We start from the raw sequence: 20,818 nt of genomic DNA on the forward strand, positions 1-20,818 counted from the left end.
GCTGTAGTTTTAAAAGGCTTGGATAATTTTATGGCCAAATTTATGATGTATTTTCAGTTTTACAATGTAAGAAACAAATTCTCCACCACTGAAATCAAGTGGAGTTTTTGACATTGACTCTTAGTTGTAGGGATCTGGCAGGAATTCTCACCTCACCACAGTGTACACAAGTGCATTATGAGATTTTTGTTTCGCCTCCTCTGAACCATCAGCTGTTGCTGACAAATAAAGAGAAGCTACTCTGATCTCTGGTATGACAAATCTGATATCCCTACAGTATGTTTGGGCCTTCTACTAGTGTGTGCATTTACCACATAGTCTCCCATTTGTAACAGGGAAATGGGTCCTTTCTCTTACTTGCATTAAAGAAAATCTGTGTCAGTAGCAAATATTTAACCAAACTCTTTGGTCTGAGCTGACTAAACGGGGAATTATTATTTGATCAGCATATTTTCACATTCAATGCAGCTGAAGAGTCTGTGTGTGTTTTGATGGGGTAAATTTCCTCCCAAGAATGAAGGAATTCAGTGCCTTCTGTATCCAGAGTCTCTGGAAGTTTATTCTGAATTGTAAATGGTGACCCATTCTTTTTCACTTGCCATGTGCTTTTTAATAAACAATTCATGATATAATAGGCCGACAGCCTCATGCACAAAAATATCTATTTTAATCTCAGTCTGTCAAGGTTCCTCCCCCACTCTGAACTCTAGGGTACAGATGTGGGGACCTGCATGAAAAAACCTCCTAAGCTTATCTTTACCAGCTTAGGTCAAAACTTCCCCAAGGTACAAAATATTCCCCCCGTTGTCCTTGGACTGGCCGCTACCACCACCAAACTAATACTGGTTACTGGGGAAGAGCTGTTTGGACGCGTCTTTTCCCCCAAAATACTTCCCAAAACCCTGCACCAGGTTTGGTAAAAAGCCTCACCAATTTGCCTAGGTGACTACAGACCCAGACCCTTGGATCTTAAGAACAATGAACAATCCTCCCAACACTTGCACCCCCCCTTTCCTGGGAAATGTTGGATAAAAAGCCTCACCAATTTGCATAGGTGACCACAGACCCAAACCCTTGGATCTGAGAACAATGAAAAAGCATTCAGTTTTTTACAAGAAGACTTTTAATAAAAAATAGAAGTAAATAGAAATAAAGAAATCCCCCCTGTAAAATCAGGATGGTAGATATCTTACAGGGTAATTAGATTCAAAAACATAGAGAACCCCTCTAGGCAAAACCTTAAGTTACAAAAAAGATACATAGACAGAAATAGTTATTCTATTCAGCACAATTATTTTCTCAGCCATTTAAAGAAATCATAATCTAACACATACCTAGCTAGATTACTTACTAAAAGTTCTAAGACTCCATTCCTGTTCTGTCCCTGGCAAAAGCAGCATACAGACAGACACAGACCCTTTGTTTCTCTCCCTCCTCCCAGCTTTTGAAAGTATCTTGTCTCCTCATTGGTCATTTTGGTCAGGTGCCAGCGAGGTTACCTTTAGCTTCTTAACCCTTTACAGGTGAGAGGAGCTTTCCCCTGGCCAGGAGGGATTTCAAAGGGGTTTACCCTTCCCTTTATATTTATGACACAGTCAATTATAATTGCTGTATAGAATGATTAATAGCTGAGGCTGAAAGTATCCTGCAATAAGGAAAGGGTAAATTGAAGGATGAAACAGAATAATTATGGATATGTAAACTTGCCTGGCCAGAAGGCTGACTCTGTAAACACTTACAGAGATTGTGTTTCTTAGCTTTAAATATTATTAAAGTTTAAAGGAGCATTTCATTGGGGTCTAGTCTCAATCACTTCAGCGTAATTAGCTTTCTTTGAAGATGACCTGCATAGATAGCTCACAGTTTCACCACTTATGAGTTATGCAATGCAGCCACCCCAGATGTATTGGTATCTGATTAGATATGGACCTCAGACACTATCAGTTCTGATTCTGAATTTCCCCAGCATTTGATGGTGATTTAATTCACTGCACAGGTTCTCTCCCCTGTCTCATCTATCCGGCTCTGAGCCTGTCCTTTTCCCATTGCAGTCTATGGCAAAACTCCCATTGACTTTACTGGGGCAGGATCAGTCCCCCTCTGCTCTCTCTGATCATGTGTTCTGTTCGTTTTTAAACTGGTTGGGCTGGAACATGCCACTAACCCCATTTATTTTTTAATAAGTTCATGTGGAAGCATCACTTTGCCAATGCCTAGCAACAGGTGCATTGCTTCTCGTCCCCACACCACTGCAACTTAAGACAGCAACAATTGTCTTGAGAACTGCAGTAGGAAATCGCAAAGACTCCAAATAATCTCTGTATCAGAGTCTCTCTGCTTAATAAAACTCACCCCACTGCATCGCCCAGATGGGAACTTCCACATGTCTGGTTATGCATACCAATTGCAAACACTATACTAATAACGTTGGCACATCCGTTTTCATTTTCCATGAATGACTCTTAATACATTCTCCTTCAAACCATGTTCAGGGATTTCCTTTAGTCTGCGCCCTCAGACGCAACTTCTAGTCATTAAAATGGTAATTGGAATGTCTGCCATTAGTTTTCATTCTTTCTAGTGCTGTAACTTCACCCTTCTGAGTCCTATATAACCTCAAGCCTTTGATCTGGGGTTCATGCTCAGCCCCTGGATAATGGCCCCAGAATAAAATTGATTCACTTATTTTTAAAATGTTCATTCTTGCAATTTTAAGAAGTTGTGTCATCCATACTTTGTTTTCTGGCATTAGGGACCAGTCTGACTGGGATTTTTTTTGAGGTATATCCCCACCCCACCTTCTCCATCCCATACATGGGAGTACGTACACACACACACACACAAAATACCTAGAACCCACAGGTCCTAGAGAACACTTTATTCTATTAATTTAGTCTTCTATTCTATTTAAAGTAGATTCCTAAGGAGACTGTGATTTCACTGAATAAATTTGTTGTCTGATATTTTTTTACAAGTATCTTTTTTCCCCTCTACAGAATGGTCACATCAGTTCTAAATTCAAACTGTGTGGCTTGGTGGGTCAGATAAATCATGTTGTGCCTGTCAGATGGTGCTGGTTTTTTAAGGGAAGCTCCATGCCTGGCATGGCCCAGTCTTGGTTAAGTGCAGCTCAAGGGTATTCTAGGCATTCAAGGGATGTAGTTGGGTCGGGGGGCAGGTGATGCGAGTTGTAGTCTTGGGAGCAGTGCATGCTGGGAGAAGGGATATAAAAGAGCTGTCTTTTTGGCTATACTACAAGGGGTCAGGCTGACAGTAATGGGTTTTTAATTGAGAGGCCTTGAAGCGTGAGGCTGGAATGGAATGCCCAGGAGTTGGGAGGAAGGATCAAGGAGAAAGAAGCTTGGGGAGGGCCAATGGTTCTGAATAGTAAAAGACTCCTTGTGAGCTCTGCATTGAGCAATGACAATTTAGACCGATGCTAAAACCAGGAAAGGAAATGGTGTGGGATTATTGCTGTGTAAATAAGAGGCACCTGGTTTTGGTTTTGGTTTGCTAGCAATTCTGAAAAATGGGGAAAAAAAAGTCTGGGGGTTGAACTGAAAATGAATATTTGTTATATCTTTGGTGTATTGAAAAGTCCAAAAATTGTTTTGCTTAGATGAAATGTTTTGACTTTGACCATATTTAATGTTTTGGGTTGTTTTTTTTAAAAATAAAATTAAAAGAAACTTTCAAATGAAACACTGTTTTGACAATGTCAAAATTAAATGTTTTGAGGGTGGGGTTTTTTGTGTGTGTGTGGTTTGTTTGGGTTTTTTTACTGAAACAATTTGATAAATGGACATGAATTTATGCATCTGGTTTTTGCAGAAAATGTTGGCCAAAAAATTTCTCCCAGCTCTATTTGGGATAAGAAGAGCGGTGTAGCACTGAAGCTTGGTACCTGCATCTGTTTCTGTTGAGGAATCCCAGGCTGATGCTCCCATAGAAGGAAGGAGGAATTCTCTTCTTTTTCCCTGCATTGAGTGGAGAAGACAAGGTCGGAGGACCCTGGGCAAGAGACTGTTCAGCTTGGGAGGATGAAGAACAACTGAGATCTGTACTGACACATGAAACCCCGCAGGTGAAGAATGGTGGTAGGATTTATTTATTTCTTTTTGACAGGTTTCAGAGTAGCAGCTGTGTTAGTCTGTATTCGCAAAAAGAAAAGGAATACTTGTGGCACTTTAGAGACTAACCAATTTATTTGAGCATAAGCTTTCGTGAGCTACAGTTCACTTCATCGGCTGCATCCGATGAAGTGAGCTGTAGCTCACGAAAGCTTATGCTCAAATAAATTGGTTAGTCTCTAAGGTGCCACAAGTCCTCCTTTTCTTATTTCTTTTTGTTTGTTTAGGATTGTTTTGCACTCTTTGTTCCATTGGGAGAGATGGGCTCTTATGTTTGCCTGGGGGGCTAAATTAAGGGACTCTACCGGGAGAGTGGGGAACTGCATTGTCTACCTGCTAAAAGGAGACAGTCATCAGGAGGGAAACTGAGGCCCAGAAGAGGGTAACCAAGGCGTGGCTGTGATTGGGAGAGGTAAGCTGACCCTGTTACAGTGTCCTAATTGGATGAGCTTGAAAGTACTTTCCTTCTGCAGTGAATACTGACGTCCACTTCAAAACTTGTTTTTGTGTGAACATTTTTGTTAGTAAACTGGGTGGCTGAAGAGAATTCATTAAAAATTCAAATATTATGGAACACTTAAAATTTCACCCGCTTCTAAAAACAACCTGTTTCACAAGTTGAAAATCATCTGCTTTCCCATTTGCAATTTCACAGACCACCTTCCTTCCAATTCCCAGTCATTTAATGTCCCAGTGGCACTTACAGCAGGAGTTTGCCTGGAAAATTAATATTGGGGGGAGTGGGAACACTTTACACATTTAATTGCTTTTAATGTGATCTAGCAGCTATAGATGAGGTGGAGACACACCCTGTGGTCCACAGACAGCTGTGTGATCACCAGCATGCCACCATTGGTCTACAGATCAGTTTGGGAATCTCTGTCCTGGAACTGCTGAGAGCAAAGACTGATTAAACATTTAGGATGCAGAGTGCAGGATGGAGCAACTGGATTCCCTGTTCTACAACATTTCAAAATCTTTTTTGAAAACAAGTGCAGCTCATTCATTTACAGATAGGAACAATTACTCCAGCAGAAGCTTGCCCACTACAATATGAGAAATTTTTAATTTCCCCTTTGAACAATAACAATACTAAAGTGGTAAAAAATGAGATAAAAGATGAGGGAGAGGGAAGGGAACTGCCAAAAAGAAAATATGTTGAGGAGAGGGGAAACTGATGAACTAGATTCTTTTAAGCAAGCATCCTAAATTACTTAGTTGTGAGCAATGGTACTTTGAACAGACAGGATAACACAAGAAGAAAATCTAGGGTAGAGTGGATGTAGAAAAAGGAGAAAAGAAAGTTTTCTCTTCTAAGAAGGTAGGTTTAGTGGATAAGCCACAGGAACTGTGGAGGAAGCCATAATAATAATGCTTTGCCTTATCTAGGATTTCAAACAAATGATGTAGGCAGAATGGGTAAGGCACAGAAGTGGAGCTCTGGAGAGCTGGGATCTCTTCCTCGCTCTGTCACAGTTTTCCTGTGTGACTGTGGGCAAGTCACCTAAGCTTTTTGTGCTTCAGTTCTCCATCTGTAGAAGGGGACAACAATATTTTGCTGTATCAAAGGGGATTGTGAGCATACGTTAGCTAATGTATGCAAGGTGCCCAGATACTAAATTGATGGGAGCGAGAGGAAAAAGTCTAAATTCACAACACTGATGTAGGTGAGTTATCCTAAGTGCTTTACACATAGGTTCACTGACTCACCAGAGGCCTCCTGGTGTTGTAGCCTGGTTGCTGCTAAGCACTTACAACTGCTTACTTGGACTGTAAGCTCATCGAAGTAGCTCTGTCTCTTACCTTTGTACAGTGTCTAGCAGAAAGGGGCCCAAGCCGCTGGGGCCTCTAGGAGCTAATGGACTACGATGTCATCTCACAATCAAGCCTGAATGAACAAGTGACAGAGTCAGAGAGAACCCAGGGAGTAGGGTTGCCAGGTATCTGGTTTTCGACCGGAACGCCCCTATCAAAAAGGGACCCTGCCGGCTCTGGTCAGCACTGCTGACCGGGCCATTAAAAGTCTGGCCAGCCATTAAAAGTGCAGTGGGACAAAGGCTTCCTGCCTGCCCTGGCTCTGCTGGGCTCCCGGAAGCAGCGGCATGTCCTCCCTCTGGTGCCTACGTGTAAGGGCAGCCAGGGAGCTCTGCATGCTGCCCCCGCCCCAAGCATCGGCTCTGTAGCTCCCATTGGCCAGGAACCATGGCCAATGGGAGCTGCAGGGGCAGCACCTGTGGACAGGGCAGGATGCAGAGCTGCCTGGCTGTGCCGCTGCGTAGGAGCTGGAGTGGGGGACATGCTGCTGCTTCCAGGAGCTGCTTGAGTTAAGCACCACTTGGAGCCTGCACCCCTGAATCCCCCCATCCCTTACCCAGCCCCGATTTCCCCCTCCCGCTCTCCAAACCCCTCAATCCCAGCCCAGAGCTCCCTACTACACCCCAAACCTCTCATCCCCAGCCCCACCCCAGAGCCTGCACGCCAAGCCCCTTCCCCAGCCTGGAGCCCCCTCCTGCACCCATAACCCCTCATTTCTGGCCCCAGCCCAGAACCCGCACTTCCAGCCCAGAGCCTGGACCCCCCTGCCACACCCCAACCCCCTGCCTCAGCCCAGAGCCCCGTCCCATACTCTGAATCCCTTGGCTCCATCCCCCAGCCCAGTGCCCCCTCCTGAACCCCAAACCCCTCATCCCTGGCCCCAGCCCAGAGCCCACACCCCCAGCCAGAACCTTCACCCCCTGCACTCCAACCCCCAGCCCAGAGCCCCCTCCCTTACCCTGAACCTCACATTTCTGGCCCCACCCAGAACCCGCATCCCCAGCCCAGAGCCCTTACCCCTCCCACATCCCCCAACCCTCTGCCTCAGTCCTGTGAAAATGAGCGAGTGAGTGAGGCTGAGGAGAGCAAGCGACAGAGGGAGGGGGGATGGAGGAGCTGGGGGGGGCCTTGGATAAGGGATGGGGCAAGGGTCTTTGGTTTTGTGTGAGTAGAAAGTTGTCAGCCTCACCCAGGAGACCTGACTCAGTCCCCTCTTCTAAGTGGGCAGTACTCTGTCTCTATTAAGCTCTGATTCACATTAGTGTAAAACTAATAACAAATAGCATTAAACAGCTCCTGTGGGCCGTTCTCAGTTGTGAAAGTGAAATGTAGCTGTAGGATTCCAGCATAGTCATTTTGCATTACCTCATCCCAGCTGGATGACCATAGGTGGCAATCCATCTCTCAGAAGGATGTTCAGTGTTCCTCTGGGAATCTGCCACTGTCCCAGGGCAGGGGGCTCACTTCTGCCTTGGGTGGTTAAACATCTGTTAGCAAAGCAAGAATTTTACCTGGTCTACACTAGGACTTTAGGTCGAATTTAGCAGCGTTAAATCGATGTAAACCTGCACCCGTCCACACAATGAAGCCCTTTATTTCGACTTAAAGGGCTCTTAAAATCGATTTCCTTACTCCACCCCTGACAAGTGGATCTTAAATTTAGCGCTTAAATCGACGTTGCCGGCTCAAATTTGGGGTGCTGTGGACACAATTCGATGGTATTGGCCTCCGGGAGCTATCCCAGAGTGCTCCATTGTGACCGCTCTGGACAGCACTCTCAACTCAGATGCACTGGCCAGGTAGACAGGAAAAGAACCGCGAACTTTTGAATCTCATTTCCTGTTTGGCCAGCGTGGCAAGCTGCAGGTGACCATGCAGAGCTCATCAGCACAGGTGACCATGATGGAGTCCCAGAATCGCAAAAGAGCTCCAGCATGGACCGAACGGGAGGTACGGGATCTGATCGCTGTTTGGGGAGAGGAATCCGTGCTATCAGAACTCCGTTCCAGTTTTCGAAATGCCAAAACCTTTGTCAAAATCTCCCAGGGCATGAAGGACAGAGGCCATAACAGGGACCCGAAGCAGTGCGCGTGAAACTGAAGGAGCTGAGACAAGCCTACCAGAAAACCAGAGAGGCGAACGGCCACTCCGGGTCAGAGCCCCAAACATGCCACTTCTCTGATGAGCTGCATGCCATTTTAGGGGGTTCAGCCACCACTACCCCAGCCGTGTTGTTTGACTCCTTCAATGGAGATGGAGGCAATACGGAAGCAGGTTTTGGGGACGAAGAAGATGATGATGATGATGAGGTTGTAGATAGCTCACAGCAAGCAAGCGGAGAAACCGGTTTTCCCGACAGCCAGGAACTGTTTCTCACCCTGGACCTGGAGCCAGTATCCCCCGAACCCACCCAAGGCTGCCTCCTGGACCCAGCAGGCAGAGAAGGGACCTCTGGTGAGTGTACCTTTTAAAATACTATACATGGTTTAAAAGCAAGCATGTGAAAGGATTACTTTGCCCTGGCATTCGCGGTTCTCCTAGATGTAGTCCTAAAGCCTTTGCAAAAGGTTTCTGGGGAGGGCAGCCTTATTGCGTCCTTCATAGTAGTACACTTTACCACTCCAGGCCAGTAACACGTACTCGGGAATCATTGTAGAACAAAGCATTGCAGTGTATGTTTGCTGGCATTCAAACAACATCCGTTCTTTATCTCTCTGTGTTATCCTCAGGAGAGTGAGATATAATTCATGGTCACCTGGTTGAAATAGAGTGGTTTTCTTCAGGGGACACTCAGAGGAGCCCATTCCTGCTGGGCTGTTTGCCTGTGGCTAAACAGAAATGTTCCCCGCTGTTAGCCACAGGGAGGGGGGAAGGTTGAGGGGGTAGTCACGCAGTGGGAGGAGGCAAAATGCAACCTTGTAACAAAAGCACATGTGCTATGTATGTAATGTTAACAGCAAGGTTTACCCTGAAAGAGTGTAGCCACTGTTTTATAAAATGTGTCTTTTTAAATACCGCTGTCCCTTTTTTTTTCTCCACCAGCTGCATGTGTTTCAATGATCACAGGATCTTCTCCTTCCCAGAGGCTAGTGAAGCTTAGAAAGAAAAAAAAACGCACTCGCGATGAAATGTTCTCCGAGCTCATGCTGTCCTCCCACACTGACAGAGCACAGACGAATGCGTGGAGGCAAATAATGTCAGAGTGCAGGAAAGCACAAAATGACCGGGAGGAGAGGTGGCGGGCTGAAGAGAGTAAGTGGCGGGCTGAAGACAGGGCTGAAGCTCAAATGTGGCAGCAGCGTGATGAGAGGAGGCAGGATTCAATGCTGAGGCTGCTGCAGGACCAAACCAGTATGCTCCAGTGTATGGTTGAGCTGCAGCAAAGGCAACTGGAGCACAGGCTGCCACTACAGTCCCTGTGTAACCAACCGCCCTCCTCCCCAAGTTCCGTAGCCTCCACACCCAGACGCCCAAGAACGTGGTGGGGGGGCCATCGGCCAACCAGCCACTCCACCACAGAGGATTGCCCCAAAAAAAAGAAGGCTGGCATTCAATAAATTTTAAAGTTGTAAACTTTTAAAGTGCTGTGTGGCATTTTCCTTCCCTCCTCCACCACTCCTCCTGGGCTACCTTGGTAGTCATCCCCCTATTTGTGTGATGAATGAATAAAGAATGCATGAATGTGAAGCAACAATGACTTTATTGCCTCTGCAAGCAATGATTAAAGGGAGGAAGGGAGGGTGGTTAGCTTGCAGGGAAGTAGACTGAACCAAGGGGCGGGGGGTTTCATCAAGGAGAAACAAAGAGAACTTTCACACCGTAGCCTGGCCAGTCATGAAATTGGTTTTCAAAGCTTCTCTGATACGTACCGCGCCCTCCTGCGCTCTTCTAACCGCCCTGGTGTCTGGCTGCGCGTAACCAGCAGCCAGGCGATTTGCCTCAACCTCCCACCCTGTCATAAACGTCTCCCCCTTACTCTCACAGATATTGTGGAGCACACAGCAAGCAGTAATAACAGTGGGAATATTGGTTTCGCTGAGGTCTAAGCAAGTCAGTAAACTGCGCCAGCGCGCCTTTAAACGTCCAAATGCACATTCTACCACCATTCTGCACTTGCTCAGCCTGTAGTTGAACAGCTCCTGACTACTGTCCAGGCTGCCTGTGTACGGCTTCATGAGCCATGGCATTAAGGGGTAGGCTGGGTCCCCAAGGATACATATAGGCATTTCAACGTCCCCAACAGTTATTTTCTGGTCTGGGAATAAAGTCCCTTCCTGAAGCTTTTGAAACAGACCAGAGTTCCTGAAGATGCGAGTGTCATGTACCTTTCCCAGCCATCCCACGTTGATGTTGGTGAAACGTCCCTTGTGATCCACCAGAGCTTGCAGCACTATTGAAAAATACCCCTTGCAGTTTATGTACTCGCCGGCTTGGTGCTCCGGTGCCAAGATAGGGATATGGGTTCCGTCTATGGCCCCACCACAGTTAGGGAATCCCATTGCAGCAAAGCCATCCACTATGACCTGCACATTTCCCAGGGTCACTACCCTTGATATCAGCAGATCTTTGATTGCGTGGGCTACTTGCATCACAGCAGCCCCCACAGTAGATTTGCCCACTCCAAATTGATTCCCAACTGACCAGTAGCTGTCTGGCGTTGCAAGCTTCCACAGGGCTATCACCACTCGCTTCTCAACTGTGAGGGCTGCTCTCATCTTGGTATTCATGCGCCTCAGGGCAGGGGAAAGCAAGTCACAAAGTTCCATGAAAGTGCCCTTACGCATGCGAAAGTTTCGCAGCCACTGGGAATCGTCCCAGACCTGCAACACTATGCGGTCCCACCAGTCTGTGCTTGTTTCCCGAGCCCAGAATCGGCGTTCCACAGCATGAACCTGCCCCATTAGCACCATGATGCATGCATTGGCAGGGCCCATGCTTTCAGAGAAATCTGTGTCCATGTCCTGATCACTCACGTGACTGCGCTGACGTCGCCTCCTCGCCCGGTATCGCTTTGCCAGGTTCCGGTGCTGCATATGCTGCTGGATAATGCGTGTGGTGTTTAATGTGCTCCTAATTGCCAAAGTGAGCTGAGCGGCCTCCATGCTTGCCTTGGTATGGCGTCCGCACAGAAAAAAGGTGCAGAACGATTGTCTGCCGTTGCTCTGACGGAGGGAGGGGCGACTGACGACACGGCTTACAGGGTTGGCTTCAGGGAGCTAAAATCAACAAAGGGGGTGTCTTTACATCAAGGAGTATTTCAGGCAGGACTTCACGGAGGGTTCCAATAGGAAATGGTGCACCTAAGTTATCGTTCTTATTGGAACAGGAAGGTTAGCCTGGCCTCTGATTGATACATGGCTAGATTTACCTCGCTGCACCTTCTCTGTGAGTGACTGCAGTGTGATCTAGAGGAATGAGTCCCCTAGACGGGGGAGGGGGGTAAGCAAATGAATACAGAACAAATCTGGTCTATTTCTTGTTTTGATCCACTCCATCTATCTTTTACATCTTTGGCTGGCAGCAGACGGTGCAGAAGGACTGCATGCCATCCACATCTCATGGCTGCTCGGCAGAAGATGGTACAGTACGACTGCTAGCCATCCTCATCTCTTGCCTGCCTGGCAGAAGATGGTGCAGTACGACTGCTAGCAGTCCGTATCGCCTGCCCGCTCACCATAAGACGGTTCAATAGGACTGACTGCAGGACTAAAGAGAATGACCTGGTCAAGTCACTCCAAATTTAGTCCCTGCGCCCATGTCTGTCCAGGAGCTCCCAGCCGACGTGGCCAGGAGCACCTCGGACATGACGATGACGGCTACCAGTCGTACTGCACCATCTGCTGCCACAAGGCAAGGGGTTGCTGCTACTGTGTAGCAATGCCGTACCGCGTCTGCCAGCACCCAGGAGTCATAGGGTGACGGTTACCTGAGTGGGCTCCATGCTTGCCGTGGTATGGCGTCTGCACAGGTAACTCAGGAAAAAAGGCGCGAAACGATTGCCCTTGCTTTCACAGAGGGAGGGAGGGAACGGGGGCCTGACGATATGTACCCAGAACCACCCGCGACAATGTTTTAGCCCCATCAGGCATTGGGATCTCAACCCAGAATTCCAATGGGCAGCGGAGACTGCGGGAACTGTGGGATAGCTACCCACAGTGCAACGCTCCGGAAGTCGACTCTAGCCTCGGTACTGTGGAAGCGCTCCGCCGAGTTAATGCACTTAATGCACTTAGAGCATTTTCTGTGGGGACACACACACACTCGAATATATAAAACCGATTTCTAAAAAACCGACTTCTATAAATTCGACCTTATTCCGTAGTGTAGACATACCCCTAAAGTAGCAGCGTTATAAGACTCTCTCCTGCTGGCTGCTAGCTTTGAAAGGGAGTGGTCATCCAAAGAGGAGAGAAGGAAAGATATACAGCCTGCAGAGTAACCCATTCCTATGGTGATCAGGAATGGAGCCTCCTAGCAAAGTTAAACAAAGCCTAGCCGCATCAGCTGACCTTGGGTAAGGGAACAAAAGGGTTTCCACCCCAACACTGGCAGGGAATTCACCCAAATTGTTTAGCTTGTTCAGCAGGCCAGACCAAAGACAGTCCTCTCTCTTCCTCCTGAAAGTCATGCAGGGGACATTCTCCAGCCCTAGTAAATTCCATGGAGTTTGCAGCATTGGATGGAAGGGGTTACTTAAGGTGCAAACAGACTGGAGTGAACTGGGAGTAGCAGAGTGCAGAAGGCAGGGAGTTTGACTGAATGAGCTTTCTCTCGTAGCTCTGCAGTACTGCACCAAGCCAAAGGCATCTATTTTTTGCTATCACAAACAGCTCCGTCTATTTCTGGCCCCACTGTATGAAGATACAAAAGGCATTAAATATTACTGCCACTAGATGGCAGACCGGGGCTATTACCTAAATATTAGCATATGGTTAGACACTAGGATTTCTTCCCACTCACAGTAATGTACACACTTTGTAATAGCCAGGTAGCTGCTTCTGTCTGGTCAGTAACATGGTGCATTTCTATTGCATAGAAGTATATGTTTAACCACACCATCTGACATGATGTTAAATACAGCTTGTCCCTGTCTACATTCCATCATCCTCCTGTTCAACATCATGTTAGTAACACGTTTCCTCAAGGTTGAGTTCTAACACAAACTAACTTTCTAGTTAAAACAAGCTCTTTCAGAACAGAGTGGAAAAGCTGGCCCTGCTGAGTCAGTATCTAATCCAAGGGAAAATGGACTATTCATCTGGCATGTTTCGCAAGAAATGGACAGCTCCTCCAAATATGAAACCATCCTTACGATGACGATAAGATTTTTGAAAATATTGTCCTTAGTCTATTGAGCGACTTCTGCCTTTGCAGAACTACAGCCTTTCTAAGATGCTGGTGATCAAAATTTGCCCATGGGTAACAATTTTCTTGCTATGTGTTTGCTTTACATCTTTACAGCTCCTTCTCAATATGCAGCAGTTTTGAAAGGCAGAGAAAGGATTTATGAACATCCAGTATTTTCTGTCTTTTAAAAAACTTCTCAATATGCTACATTTAATTTCAACTGTGTGGCTGAAGAATCACTTGCACTGATTTCTCTTAAACAACTTAGTTACAAGAGAGCTTTTGAAATCGCAAATAATCATAGAACTGGAAGGGACCTCGAGAGGTCGTCTAGTCCAGTCCCCTGCACTTAAGGCAGGACTAATTATTACCTAGATCATCCCAGACAGGCGTTTGTCCAACCTGCTCTTAAAAATCCACAATGATGGAGATTCCACAGCCTCCCTAGACAATGTATTCCAGTGCTTAACCACTCTGACAGTTAGGAAGTTTTTCCTAATGTCCAACCTAAACCATCCTTTCTGCAATTTAAGCCCATTGCTTCTTGTGCTGTCCTCAGAGGTTAAGAAGAACAATTTTTCTCCCTCCTCCTTATAACAACCTTTTATGTACTTGAAAACTGTTATCATGTCCTCTCCCAGTCTTCTCTTCTCCAGACTAAACAAACCCAATTTTTTCAATCTTCCCTCATACATCATATTTTCTAGACCTTTAATCATTTTTGTTGCTGTTTTCTGGACTTTCTCCAGTTTGTCCACATCTTTCTAGAACTGGACACAATACTCCCTCCAGTTGAGGCCTAATCAGCGCGAAGTAGAGCGGAAGAATTACTTCTTGTGTCTTGCTTACAATACTCCTGCTAATACATCCCAGAATGATGTTTGCTTTTTCTGCATACACTGTTGACTCACATATAGCTTGTGATCCACTATGACCCCCAGATCCCTTTCCACAGTCCTTTCCTAGGCAGTCATTTCCCATTTTGTGTGTGTGATTGTTCCTTCCTAAGTGGAGTACTTTCAATTTGTCCTTATTGAATTTCATCCTATTTAATTCAGACCATTTCTCCAGTTTGTGCAGATCATTTTGAATTTTAATCCTATCGTCCAAAGCACTTGCAACCCCTCCCAGCTTGGTATCATCCGCAAACTTTATAAGTGTGCTCTCTGTGCCATTATCTAGATCATTGATGAAGATATTGAACAGAGCTGGACCCAGAACCTATCCCTGTGGGACCCCACTTGTTATGCCCTTCCAGCATGACTGTGAACCACCGATAACTGCTCTCTGGGAACGATTTTCCAACCAGTTATGTACCCATCTTATACTAGCTCCATCTAGGTTGTATTTCCCTAGTTTGTTTATGAGAAGGTCATTCGAAACAGTATCAAAAGCCTTACTAAAGTCAAGATATACCACATCTACTGTTTCCCCTCTATCCACAAGGCTTGTTACCCTGTCAAAGAAAGCTATCAGGTGGGTTTGACATGATTTGTTCTTGACAAATCCATGCTGACTGTTATTTATCACCTTATTAACTTCTAGGTGTTTGCAAATTGATTGCTTAATTATTTGCTCCATTATCTTTCCAGGTACAGAAGTTAAACTGACTGGTCTGTAATTCCCCTGGTTGTCCTTATTTCCCTTTTTATAGATAGGCACTATATTTGCCTTTTTCCAAATAGAGTGGAAAAATTAGTTTCAGAGGAAAGAATGATTTTTGGAGTGTACAGTGAAATCTACCATGAGCCACCAGATGGCAAGCACAAGCAGTGCCTTTGCTCAGCATGGTCTAAAATTTAAATATCCTGTAGATTCCTATTCAAAAGTGTCCATGTCCTTATTCACATCGAGGCAACATACTGCACTCCGTACAAACAAAATGATAGGGCTTAGTGAGCTGAGCATAGGTCCAGAACTTAGAGGTATCCAGTGAAGGACTAAGAGCCAGGAGCGCCTAATCTCAGATCTTGGCTCTGATGTTGACTTCCTCTCCAGTCAAGCCAAGTTCAAGTATTCTAAAGTGTCTAGTAATGTAGGGTGCTTGAATTGAGACCCAGAAATACCACTTAAAATTAGTGACCACTCTGGAAAATGTTGGCTTTAGCCTTTCTGCCTGAGTTTCACAAAACTCAGAGAATGCCTCTGAGGAGGGTTGTAAATATCTATCATTTAATGATGGAAAACATTATGAAGATCAAAAGAAAATAGATATTGCCAGTGCCAATTAATGAATTAAAGAGCTAAAATATATAGGAAATTCAAATCCCCTGATTTTTTTGTTAGCTTCTGCCACATCTTTGCAGTAATTATTTTTTTTAAAAAAATAGAGAGAGTGAGAGAGACTGACTATTCCCTGCTGCCTGTGTGTTTACATCTATTTGGAATCTGCTGTCAGTGCCAAGCATTGAATTCCTCCTTTTTCTTCTGGAAGTTAGAATGAAAAAAATTCACCATTTTTGGAAGCCTCTGATCCTTTCCAGGGACTAAGGGAGGTGTCAGTAAACATGTGGTGACAAAGCCAACCAAATCCTCTCCCAATGTATCATGCATGGACTGAACCCCTTCCAATGACTTAGCCATGTTTCCACACTGCCATTGATCTGTCTCACAGCTGAGAGGAAAGTCTGTATCTTAAAGTTGCCCTTCACAACTCACATCCCATCCTGGCGTTTGCTTTTATTCTTTACTTAAACAGGAACCTGAGCCTGAGCTTCTGCCTCTTCTTGGCTAGTTCTGAGTTTCATCCTGCATCATCCCTCCATTCTCTTAATATTATACAATATCAAAGGGTTTAATCCCTAAGATAAACAATAGGTCCTAGCAATCCCCATCACTAACTCTCGGTAGCATTTCTCAATTGCATTCCTATACCCCTAAGTGATGCTCTGGTATGTGACTTCCAGCCAAGAACGGTGCATTTTGACAGCTGTCTTGTAAAACCCCTACTCCTAAAGGGCTTACAGTGGAAGTGGGGACAGACCTTCACAGCAGCATGGCATGAACATGCTTTCTTGAATGGAGCGATATGTGCTCGATTTTTTTCACAGCTTAGCCGTAGTCTATCATCTTCTTGGAGAACAAATATATCTTTCATGGAACAATCCCTGGCTTCAGCTGCAAACCATGATTTGCCTTTTGCTAATGGAGCCTTCACATTTGTATGCAGTACGTGATTACGTATACATTTGATACCTAACTTTAATTGATGCCGAGGATTCTCCTAAGAGCTATGAAAAGGTATTTTCTCTTTGCAATCTGCTGACTCTATAAATCATTCATCCTGCGCTCCTAACATTACATCCACATCCTTCTTGTAACAGTTAGCAAAGGCTTTGTTTGCCCAGTCATAATATTTGGAGTTCTTTGAACAGAAAGCTGCTGTAAAAATAATAATAAAAAAATCTGGCTAATCCTGTACAATGACAGCTTCAGATATAAACCTACTGCTGGTCGAATCCAGAGGCTGAGTTACTATACTCTGGGCTCTTTGCTTCCCTGCAGTAATTTAAGTGGACGGGAACCAGGAACTGTGGATCTTGGGACATATGCCTCCCCTTTTCCAAAATAGAGAATGGGTTGGGCTCTGGATGATTTGGGAAGGGCAACTGGGGTGGAAAATTCCCTTAATGTAATATGTATAATGTTAGAAACCTCTATATCTATCAGAGAAAGGTATAACATGATCCAATGGCTGTAAATTGAAGCTAGAGACATTCAGACTGGAAATATGATGTAAATTTTTAAGTGAAAGTAATTAGCCAGTGGAGTAATTTGCCACGGGTTATAGTGGATTCTCCACTACTGACCATTTTTTGATCAAGATTGGATGTTTTTCTAAAATATATACTTCAGGAATATTTTGGGGAAGTTCTATGACCCTGTTTTGCACAGGAGGTCAGATTAGATTATCACAATAGTCCCTTCTGGCCTTGGAATCTATGAATATGGGGAAATTATATTTTACCTTTGCAGGGAGATTCAACAATCTAATACATCTTCAGCATCTCACAGTACTGTTGTACTGGCACCATAGTCTCATTTTGTTAGTCATCAATTTTCACTAGCTAGTACTAATTAAAGTTGTGTTATCTTAGCAACCATAGCAAAATTTTATTTTATCCCTTAAGGATCTGGAACATCTTGCACTGTATATTCCTTTTACGCTCAGAAGAATTGGTCTCAAAGGTGATAAAAGACTATAATGGAGCTGAAGAACGAATGTATTCTTTTAAAGCAAAATGTAGTTTTAGAAATGAATCGGTTCTGCTCGCTGCATTCGTCCTTGTAAAATAATACTGGCAAACCTACCCAAAGAATCCTGTTTGCTTTGCCTATATATTATCTATATGGAGATTATTAACAACTCATGACATTGAGATCTTAGGTGTTATCCAAAACCTTATTGAAAATCCTGGGAAAATTGCCCATTGAATAATGTGGCAGGAGAAGCAACAAAGGCAATTAAGGGCAGGGAAACCAGGAGTGGTGAATGGACAAGTCCCAGGGAGTGAGGCAGGATGGTCCAATTGCTAGGGCACTGGCCTAGCCATTGGGAGATGTGGGTTCAAATTCCTCCTCTGTACACTCCCATGTGACCTTGAAGAAGTCCCTTAGTGTCTCAGCTCCCCAGCTGTGAAACAGAGAATGGTGTTTTTCTCTCTCACCGGGACAGTGTGAGCATAAACATGGTAAAGATTGTAAGGTATGCAGATACTATCATAACGAGAGCTATATAAGCACTGAAGGGTTAAAATCCATTGCTGATGTAATAACATGGTATATGGATTTGTGCCCAAAGTCCAGAGTTTGGTCAAGAGGTCAGAGGCCTAGCAATAGCTAAGAGAAAGCAGAATAACCAAAGATAACCTTGCTTTTGCTAAGATATGCCTGGTCAGCAAAACGCCAGATGTTGGGGACAATAAGTGTGTCTTATTCAAAGTTGCAAATAGAAGAAGCCCTGTTTCTGTTGTTAGTTTCTTCTGTAGGGAGATGTTCTTCCCACACATCCAACCTTGAGTTTATGAAAAGTTCAAGCATGTCAGTATAAGATATGGCCTCCTCCCACCTCCCTTTCCCAGGAACCAATGCCTGCCTTAAAACACAAATAAGCAACTTGAAAGACAATCTTTATTGCCATATACTTTCACTGTTTCTTTGCTTTTACCCCTAGATATGTATCTGTTGGACAATCAAAGGAGCTACTTCATTCCTGTGGACCCCAAATTAAATCCAACATATATTCCATACTAATACATTTATTAAAGTACTAATTAAATGCTAAATCTTAATTTGTTAACTTGAGACCATGAGCGGAGACATTATGTAACCTTTTGACCATTGGCTGCTGTGCTATCATGTCTAGCAGCTAAACCTATCCGGGGGTGTGGGACTGCCTACCCTGTCACTTTCCCTGCCCATGGAAAATCCATATATTCTATTGTAATCAATTGATTGACAGTGTCTCTGAGCCTAATAAGCGAGGTGACACTCCGTCAGCGCAGTAGGTAATAAACTCCTATGCTTGACCTCTACACGGTGTGGATTTATGTCCTTCAAGCACCTTAGATAGATAGATAGAGGGGAACTGGCAAAGGCATGTATGCTCTCTATAAAAGGTCCAGTCTCAGCAGGGTGGATTCCATTTTTAATTATAGTTCCTAGATTGGTGCGTAAATTTAGGACTGCATGCCATCCTCAGTCCACAGCAGACCTCCCACTGATGCCAATAGAAGGTTGCATAAAGATCAAGGCTAGATGGCAGCCATCATCTAATAATTAAGCTTTTAATTATTACTTATAAATCATGTTCAATAGTTACCCCATGGGAAAATATTCTCACCTCTAAGAGAACTGCTATTCCTGCCCTTTGTTTCTTTTCCTTCTCCATCTTCCTTTCTGTTACTCATCTTTCCTCACCTGTGCTTACCCTTTGTTCTTCCCAGTGCATTCTGCACTAACCCACAGCAACTGCTGATTTGCCCCATGTGGGTTCCCTCCATCTCCATTCTGTTGGCTAAAATAATCAGTGATTAAATAGTTAATGCAGAGGTGTAAAATGTCATTATTAGGCTTTAGGATCAACATTCCAATGAGAATGGGGATGAGCAGATAGCATACCATTTAGAGTCATGGTTCCAGCTGCCTGCAAACTCAGGAAACCAACAGTTGATTCACATTTGGAAGCTTTTCTTTGTAACCATGAGGGCTAGAAACTTCCTTAAAAATCAAAAACTTAGATTCAGCAAAATCTGAAAATGGGCATGGGCCATGTAAATACATCATGTGGGTCCCTGGCTGGGTGTTTGATGCAGGGCATTCTCAGGGACTGATAGGACAGAAGGGACCATTGTGATCATCTAGTCTGCCCTCCTGCTCATTGCAGGCCATAGAACCTTACCCAGCCACTCCTGTAATAGACACATAACCTCTGGCTGAATTACTGAAGTCCTCAACTCACGATTTAAAGACTTCTGGTTACAGAGAATCCACCATTTACTCTAGTTCATGCCAACAACTGACCCCGTGCCCCAAGCTGCAGAGGAAGGTGAGACCCCCCCCCCCCGACAGGGTCTCTGCCAATCTGACTGGGGGAAAATTCCTTCCCAACCCCAAATATGGTGATCAGTTAGACCCTGAGCAGGTGGATGAGACCCACCAGCCAGACACTGGGAAAGAAATCACTGTAGTAACTCAGAGCCCTGCCCATCTAGTGTCCCATCTGTGGCAGTTGGGGATATTTGCTACTAGCAGTCACAGATGGGCCAAATGCCATTATAGGCAAGCTACCATACCATCCCCTCCATACATTTATCAAGCTCAGTCTTGAAATCAGTTAGGTTTTTGCCCCCACTCGCTCCCCTCGGAAGGCTGTTCCAGAACTTCACTCCTCTGATGGTTAGAAACCCTTGTCTAATTTCAAGCCCTTTAAAGGAGGCTACAGGCCAGGCATGTCCCTGATCTTGGCTGAGCCCCAAACCAGGGAACTCTGTGAGGTGTTGTTTTCAAGAGGAGACTAGATAGCAATACGTGCTAGGGAAGGCCATAATACTCACCTCCCTTATTCTCAAGAAGAGGGAGGCCAAGGAGGAGGCAAGATTTGACTTAAATAACATGGTTTCTGTAGCTAATGAGGTCCTACTGTGTGGAGGCATCCGAGATCTTGAGGTGCTTCGTGTAAGAAGAGGAGTTAGCCCCAGTGGCCGCAATGTTCTTATTGTCCTTATTGCTGTGCACCACTTGGCTACCATTCTGGCTATGTTTCAGTGTGTTGTGTGCTTATAGTTGTGAAGTGCTTTGGGAGGACAGGTGCTGTGTAGCACAGGTGCCAATTTTTGTTGGCGCCAGTGGGTGCTTGCGCCCCCAGCCCTGCACCCACCCCTGCCCCAACTCTGCCCCTCCGTGCCCCTATTGGATCCCTCCCCAAATCCCCACCCTGGCCCTGCCTCCTCCCCCAAGCACGCCATGTTCCCCCTCCTCCCCCTCCCTCCCAGTCTTGCTGCGCGAAACAGCTGTTTCGTGGCGCA

The 20,818-nt window shown here is 45.1% G+C and overlaps 1 long non-coding RNA gene across 5 annotated transcripts in view; it reads left to right on the forward strand.

Annotated features, from left to right (window-relative positions):
* Window positions 1-18,826, forward strand: part of LOC125641627 (uncharacterized) — a 75,344-nt gene extending 56,518 nt beyond the window's left edge. For 4 of the 5 annotated variants that reach the window (XR_007358105.2, XR_012669568.1, XR_012669566.1 and 1 more), the window contains 2 exons: window positions 3,832-4,084; window positions 7,992-8,802. This is a non-coding gene — a long non-coding RNA (uncharacterized LOC125641627). Of the gene's footprint in view, window positions 1-3,831; window positions 4,098-7,991; window positions 8,803-18,465 lie in introns of those variants that run through there. The other variant, XR_012669567.1, reaches the window with a different exon arrangement.
* The last annotated feature ends 1,992 nt before the right edge of the window (window positions 18,827-20,818 follow it).

Source organism: Caretta caretta, chromosome 8 (genome assembly GCF_965140235.1).
Source record: "Caretta caretta isolate rCarCar2 chromosome 8, rCarCar1.hap1, whole genome shotgun sequence".
NCBI lineage: Eukaryota > Metazoa > Chordata > Testudines > Cheloniidae > Caretta > Caretta caretta.